Below are 8,557 nucleotides of genomic sequence, written 5' to 3'. Positions count from 1 at the left end.
GAATTTTTAAAAAAAGGAATGTTTAGTGTAAACTGGGGGTCACTTGTCACCTCTCCCGCCAGACTGTCACCCAGGCATTTGCCTCCGTGTCCTCCTGGGCTATCTCTTGACTGCTTTTGGTATTGCGTTAATTTTTCTGGTCCTGCAGATCCCCACCTTTCATTCCCCTAAGCTGCATTGAGCCTACGCTTTTCTGTTCAGGAAATTATAAGGAAATTAACAAAAAAGCAAAAGTAAGAACTCAGCTGTCCATATGGTTTCTGGGCCACATTCTATCAAAGATGGAAAGATGTCTTGCTGAACATCTCTCTCTTAGGATCCTAGCCTGCTGGCATCTTGCAGAGCCCCTCTCATCCCTACGAACACAGTCTTTCTCTTTTGCTGTCTCTTCCTATTCCTTGGATCCACCAGAGGAAACGTTGCATCCTTCTGAATACCTTAAGAAATCTCCTTTTCAGAAGTTCAACTCCCATCCTTATCACCGAGAAGACTTCTACATTATTTCTGGATACATTCCTCTTAATTACTTCAGTCTCTCCCCTTAATTACTTTGGTCTCTCCCTCCATACAAAAATCTGTGATCAAAATGGCCCCGAAAGTACATTCCCTCTCCCAAAAATACTGCCCTTGTGAGCTGAAATGCAGAAATGGCTATTGGCAATAATCTTTTCATCCTTGGGCTCAAGCTAGAGCCAAAGAGCCAGGGAAGAGGCCAGGATGAGTAAGAGGCATATAAGGAGAGACTGAAACACTGCACCCTTTGGGTGGGAACTGCTCTCAGATTTTAGGACCCTGTAAACTGGAACCTAAAAGTCAAACCTGGCTGAGACAAACCTGGGTCAGCAGCCCAAATGTGATAACCTGAAGACATCTTTCTTTGTTAGAAAAGACATCTGCCATGGAGGACAAGATCTAGTTTGTGCTCAGAGAAACTCCGAAACCATTTCTACAAAACCATTATGAAATTTTTTCATCTGAAGTTCCGTACCCCTTATATTAAAATAAGAATGTGTTCCTAGCTGTTTCCTCATTTGATGCCAATGTAATTTACAACAGTAGTCTGCAAAAATAAAGGACCTTTTTAGATGAAAATAATAGATTTCATTATATTTTATTCTTAAAGAGTAGATATATGAGGAGGGCGATTAGGTATATGAAATGAGACACATTCATCAAAGACATTCCTGAAAATTTCATAGGAATAGTAGACCATTCATTTTCTGGAAAAATTATATTTTAAACACCTTTGTAATACATATTCAAGGAAGTACACTTTTTTAAAAGCCATTTTACCTTCTTTCCTAAAGTGACTGACCTAACAACAAAGCAAAATATGTATTTGGAAAAGAGCAAAAAAAATCAATTTTCTGTGTTATCATTACTGGTATCATTGTTACTGATTCTTTTCTAAACGTATTGTCTTCTAACTACATTTGTTATGTCTAGTGGTGAACACCATAAAACTTCACACGTGGGTGTCAAAAGAAGTAAATGATGTTGTTTTGGTGATCTTGGGAGTCAGAAATCTTTTCTTCTCCCTTTTTTATAGCTGACCTTTTCAGAAAGAAATCCCTCTTGAGAAGTCCCACTTTAATTTGTTACATTTTTCAAACTAGACTGTCACATATGCTTTAATGGCACTATTTCTTAACACCTAGGAATAAAACTAACACCATTTCTGTGGTTTTTAACACTCTTGTGGTCTTATACACTGAATACAATCTTCATTAGTAACATATCATTTTATATGTTTTCCTTTTAAGGAGTTTATATGTATCAGGATGGATCTCATGATGAACAGAATTTAATAAAAAAAAAAAGACTTGGAACATGCTCTGTTAGCTATTGCTTAGGTGGAAAAAAATCTCCTTGGTCAGGAATGTTAAATGAAGTTCACAAAAGAGCTCTTTTGTGATTCCTATTGCAGGAGTCAATGGAGTTACACACTTCTGTTACTTCATGGGTCATGAGAGAGTTTAGGTTAGTGCTGAGCTAAAGTAAAGAAATAAGAATGCTGGAAGATACACTTTTTCATTTCTTTTGGTTTTGCTTTTAAAAATAGCAGCATCACTCCACATCTGGTAGTAGGGAAATCTTAACCTAGTTCTGTTTCTACCCCAAATCTCTTAATTTCTCTAGTCCTCAGTTTCCACATTTATAAAAGATGTAGACTATGTTTGATAATGCTTGAAATCCTAACTAACTGCAAATCATAACTTTGATAAGGGACTTGTATCCAGAATATATAGAGAACTCTTATAACTCAATAATAAAAAGGTAAATAACCCAATTAAAAATAGGCAAAAGATCTAGATAGACATTTCTCAAAAGAATATATACAAATGGTAAATAAACATCACTAATAATGTTCAACACCATTAGCCCTTCGGGAAGTGCAAATAAAAATCACAATGAGATACCACTTTACAACCACTTGGATGGCTATAATCAAAAAGACAATAACAAGTGTTGACGAGGATATAGAGAAATTGAAACCCTCATACATTGCTGGTGAGAATGTAAAATGGTGCAGCCAGTTTGGAAATAGTTTTTCAGTTTCTCAAAATGTTAAAGACATTCTCAAAAATGTCAAAAACACTTGAGGGAAGTTGATAATAACCCAGGTCCTGCTTATATAGGTGAAATTTAGGAATTACTATTAACATTCAGATTTCACCAACTTTTTATGCCCTTACATGTGTGTGTATGTATGTAGTTCTATGCAGTTTTTGTTTTTTTTTTTTTCTGCGGTACACAGGCCTCTCACTGTTGTGGCCTTTCCCGCTGCGGAGCACAGGCTCCGGACGCGCAGGCTCAGCGGCCATGGCTCACGGCCCCAGCCACTCCGCGGCATGTGGGATCTTCCCGGACCGGGGCAGGAACCCGCGTCCCCTGCATCGGCAGGCGGACTCTCAACCACTAAACCACGAGGGAAACCCTATGCAGTTTTATCATGTCTATATTTGTGTGCCCACTGCCACAGTAAGGAACAGAACAGTTCGATCACAAGGATCCCTCATCCTACCCTTAATAACCACAGTCAGCTCTCTCCTTAAACCCTCTTAAAATCCTTGACAACTACCAATCTGTTATTCATCTCAACCCTTTGTCATTTCAAGAATAATGCATAATGGAATCATACAGTATGTAACTTGTACTTTTTTGTCGCTGAGTACAGGATACCTTGCTTTACTGGGTTTCACCTAATTACGTTTTTTACAAGTTGAAAGTTTGTTACCCTATGTTGAGCAAGTCTACTGGCGCCATTTTTTCAACAGGATTTGTTCACTTCATGTTTCTGTGTCACATTTTGGTAATTCTCACAATATTTCAAACTTTTTCATTATTACTATATTTGTTTTGGTGATCAGTGATCTTGGATATTGCTGTTGTAATTTTTTATTTTGTACTTTTAATTAAGGTATGTACAATTTTTTTTAGACATAATGCTATTGTACACTCAATAGACTACAGTATAGTGTAAACATAACTTTAAATGCACTGGAAAACCAAAAATTTTGTGTGATACTCTTTATTGTGATAGGTGCTTTATTGTGTTGGTCTGGAATCAAACCCATAATATCTTTGAGGTCTGTTTGTATTGTTCTGTGGTGTGGATGGATGTCCTACAGTGTGTTTAACCATTCACCCTTGGAGGTCATTTGGGTTGTTTCCAGTTTGAGGCTATTACAAATAAAGCTGCTATGAATGTGTGAATATAAGTTTTGCGTGAATATAAGTTTCAGTTTCTCTGGGATAAATGCCCAATAGTACAACCACCAGACTTTGGTAAACATTTTAAGCACATGTTTAGCTTTGTAAGAAAACTGCCAATTCTTTTTTTTTTTTTTCCCCAGAGTGAATATACCCTTTTACGTTCCCACTAACAATGTCAGTGTATAAGTGACCCCGCTTTTCTGCATCCTCACCAGTGTTTGGTGTGTTGTTGTTGTTGTTGTTGTTTCGTTATTTTTAATTTTAGCCATTCTGATAGATGTGTAGTGATATCTAATTGTGGTTGTAATCTGTATTTCTCTAATGGCTAATGATGTTGAACATACTTTCATATACTTACTTGCCATCTATATATCCTCTTTAATGAAATGTCTATGTATGTCTTTGCCCAGTTTCTGACTGTATTTTTTAATTGTTGAGTTTTAACAGTTCTTTGAATATTTTAGATACAATTCCTTTGTCAAATGTGTGGTTGCAAATATTTTTACCCAGTCCATAAGATGTTTTTTTATCTCTCAGTACTTAAGAGGGGCCTTTGTAGAGTGAACGTTTTAATTTTAATGAGTTCCGCTTTATCAACTTTTCCTTTTTACAGATCACACTTTTGATGTGATCAAAAGAATTCTTTGTCAAGCCAAAGAATTCTTTGTCTAGCTCTAGTTACTAAAGAATTGCTCCTATGGTTTTTTCTAAAATTTTGTAGTTTTATATTTTACTCTTAAGTATGTGATGCATTTTAATTTTTATATAAGGTGAGAGATTCAGGTCAAGTTTTATTTCTTTTGCTTATGGATATCTGACTGCTCCAGCACCATTTGTTGAAAAGCCTACACTCTTCACTGAATTGCTTTTGCATCTCTGTCAAAAACCACTTGGGCACGTTTGTTAGGGTCTATTTCCGAGTTCTCTATTCTGATCCATTGATCAATGTATTTATGGTAGATATTTATTACTGTGGTATACAACATACCTTTTCATCAGATAGAGTAATATTTCCCACTTTTTTCTCCTTTTTCAAAAGTATTTTAGCTATTCTAGCTCCTGTGCCTTTACATAGAAATTTTAGAGTAAGTTTGCCAACGTCTACCAAAAAAAAAAGCAAAAACAAAAATGAAAACCCTTTTTGGGATTTTGATAGGAAATTCATTCAACCAGTGGATCAGTTTGGGGAAAACTGACATCTTCACTATGTTGAGTCTTTCAATCCATGAACATTGTATATGTCATCATTTATTTAGGTCTTCTTTGATTTATTTAATTAGTATTTTGTAATTTTTAGAAGTCAGATTTTGTATGTATTTTGTTAGATTTATACTGAAATAATTTATTTTTTGGAGCAATTGTAACTTACATTGTGGTTTTTTTATATGCTCTTTGCTTTGGGAGTTTTATTATTATTTTAAATATTTATTTATTTTAGTTTTGGCTGTGTTGGATCTTAGTTGCGGCACATCGGATCTTTCATTGCGGTACGCAGTCTCCTCGTTGCCGTGCATGGGCTTCTCTCTAGTTGTGGCATGCAGGTTTTCTCTTCTCTAGTTGTGGCATGTGGGCTCCAGAGCTTGTGGGCTCTGCAGTTTGCAGCATGTGGGCTCTCTAGTTGAGGCACACAAGCTCAGTAGTTGTGGCACATGGGCTTAGATGCCCCACGGCATGTGGGATCTTAGTTCCCTGACCAGGGATTGAACCCGCATCCCCTGCATTGGAAGGTGGATTTACCACTGGACCACCAGGGAAGTCCTTTACAGTGTTTTTAACTTCAGTTTCCAAGTGTTCATTGTTAGGTTATAGAAATGCTATTGTGAAATGTAAGGGGTTGAGCAGGAAGGCAAGAGTGAGGTGACTGTCCCCACTTTCCTCAATGAGCTCATGTCCCCTGTTTCATTTATTTCTTTATTTTTGTTTAATTTTTTATTTATAAAAAATATAAATACAATTTATATATGACATGCAATATATAAATACATTTTAGAGGTATAATTGATTTACAATATTATATAAGTTTCAGGGGTACCATGTAATGCAGGGATCCTCAACTCCCAGGCCACAGACCAGTACCGGTCCATGGCCTTTTAGGAACCAGGCTGCACAGCAGGAGGTGAGCAGTGGGTGAGCAAGCAAAGCTTCATCTGTATTTACAGCCGCTCCCCATCACTCGCATTACCACCTGAGCTCCACCTCCTGTCAGCATTATGGTGAGTTGTATAATTATTTCATTATATAGTACAGTGTAATAATAATAGAAATAAAGTGCACAATAAATGTAATGTACTTGAATCATCCCCAAACCATCCCCGCTGCCACCCTGGTCCATGGAAAAATTGTCTTCCACAAAACTGGTCCCTGGTACCAAAAAGGTTGGGGACTACTGATATAAGGAGTCACAATTTTTAAAGTTTATACCCTATTTATAGTTATTATAAAATATTGGCTATATTCTCTGTGCTATATTTTCTTGTATACAATATATGTTTGTAACATTTATTTTACACGTAGTAGTTTTTACCTTTTAATTCCCTACAAATATCTTGTCCCTACCCCTCTCCCCACTGGTAACTACTAGTTCATTGTCTATATCTGTGAGTCTGTTTCTTTTTTGTTATATTCACTAGTTTGTTTTATTTTTTAGGTTCCTCATATAAGTGATGTCATATAGTATTTGTCTTTGTCTGACTTATTTCACTTAACATAATACCCTCCAAGTCCATCCACATTGTTGCTAATGACAAAATTTCATTTTTTATGGCTATTTCATAGTAGTGTGTATGTGTGTGTGTGTGTGTGTGTGTGTGTGTGTGTGTGTGAGATGACACTTCACACACACACTCCTCTTTTTCCATTTATCTGTTGACGGACGCTTGGGTTGCTTCCATATCTTGGCTATTGTGAATAATGCTGCTATGAACATTGGAGTGCATGTGTGTTGATCTAATATCCCTCACTCTTGCTCAGCTCACTTATTAGTCCTAAAAGGTGTTTTGTAGATTCCTTGGGATTTTCTATGTAGGTAATCATGTAATCTGCAAATAGCAATGGTTTTGTTTCTTCCTTTCCAATATAGATGTCTTTTTTTTTTTTTTTTTTTTTTGCCTCAATGGGCTGGCTAGAACTTTTAATACTGTGTAGAATAAGAATAATGAGACCAGTCATCCTTGCTTTCTTCCCAGTCTTAGGTGGAGACTGAACTGCAGGGGTTTTTTTATGTGTTCTTTTTCCATTTGAGAAAGTTCCCTTCTGTTGCTGGTTTTCCTGAGAGTTTTTATCATGAATGGGTTTTGGATTTTATCAACTGTATTTTCTGCATCAATTGATATGATTATATGATTTTTTCTTTAGCTTGTTGATATGATAGATTATAGTAATTGATTTTTGAATGTTGTATCAGCCTTGCGTACCTGGAATAAATCCCATTTGGTCTTTGGGTATAATATTTTTTATATATATTGCTGGATTTGATTTGTTAATATTTAATTGAGAATTTTTGCATCTAAATTCATGAGAGATATTCATCTGTAGCATTCTTTCTTTTTCTTTTCTTTCCTTTTCAAAAAATCTATCTTTGTCTGGTTTTAGTATCAACATAACAGTAAAATGAGTTGGGAAGTGTTCCTTTTCTGTTACTGGAAAAGGTAGTGTAAAATTCTTGTTAATTCTTTAAATGTTTGTTAGAATTATCAAGTGAAATCATGAGGGCCTAGAAATTCCTTTTGTAGAAGCTTTTAAATTTAAATTTCTTTAATGGTTATAGGACTATTCATGCTATTGATTTCATGTTGTCTTGTTTTTTTTAAGGAATCAATTACCATTTTCAAAAAGATCATGACATGCAGACATCGGTACAGTTTCTACTCACTTTCTCTGCAAAGGCCTTTCTACCCTGGATCTAAAACACAATCGTTCAGGGTCCCCTTGGCCCAGGAGCCCCCTGAGTTTAAAGAACAACACTTACAGTGGTTTTTTCTGCTTGCTTTTGTGGCTCCGTGCTGAGTTTGGCTGCTGGAGTTCTCGAGTATCTGTACCTGTAGGCAGAGGTAGCCTTCGGGGCCTTTATTCTCCCGAAATCCCAGATGCTTCAGAATTCTTTATAACTTGAATCTGTTAATAACCCCAAGGGGTTATTAGTAGACTGGAGAACAAGTAATGGAGGGTATCTTGGGCTGCAATTTTGCACTGGTCTCTGTAAGAAGCTGTTTTCCTTAAATTGAGGAGAGCCTAACTAAAACTGTAGCAGATTCAGCATGAAAGTGGGGACAGTTGCTCTGACTCGTGCAAATAGTGTGTTTGCAAAGAGGGTTTGAAATGAATTTGGAGGGTATTTTATCCTCATGCTCAATTACTGACATAAATCACATACTTTACAATAAATACGTTAAAATTTTGTTCTCTACTATGTCATGAATAATCCACCTCCAGTTGGTTTAGTAACCAAATGCTGACTGTTTTCTATCCATTAAAGCCAGCAGATTTTTCTGAGGTAAAATGAGTGTCAACAGAAATCTCAAAAGATTTCTTTTATGCTCTTTGAGGCCATGAAATAATGTAGTTTGCTAATGATCTTGTGTCTAATACATGCAAATGTCCAAGGTAGTAACTCTGCCACAAAGAAAAGACTAAAACTACATGCACGTGGGAAGCATGACTGGAGAGGTTCAAGATCACAGCAACACACCAATTTCCAATAGACTCATGGACAGTATCCCGCCTTGTGTTCCCTACTCACTGTATGTATTAGACTTTCCCCACAGCATACTGTTTGGGCACCTGCAATGTCTCCAGCTCTGGCTCTTCCTCTTGCCCAGCATTTACAGAGTCAGGTCTATGA

The sequence above is a fragment of the Delphinus delphis genome, chromosome 13 (genome assembly GCF_949987515.2).
Source record: "Delphinus delphis chromosome 13, mDelDel1.2, whole genome shotgun sequence".
In the NCBI taxonomy this organism is placed as follows: Eukaryota; Metazoa; Chordata; class Mammalia; order Artiodactyla; family Delphinidae; genus Delphinus; species Delphinus delphis.
This window is presented reverse-complemented; position numbering follows the sequence as displayed.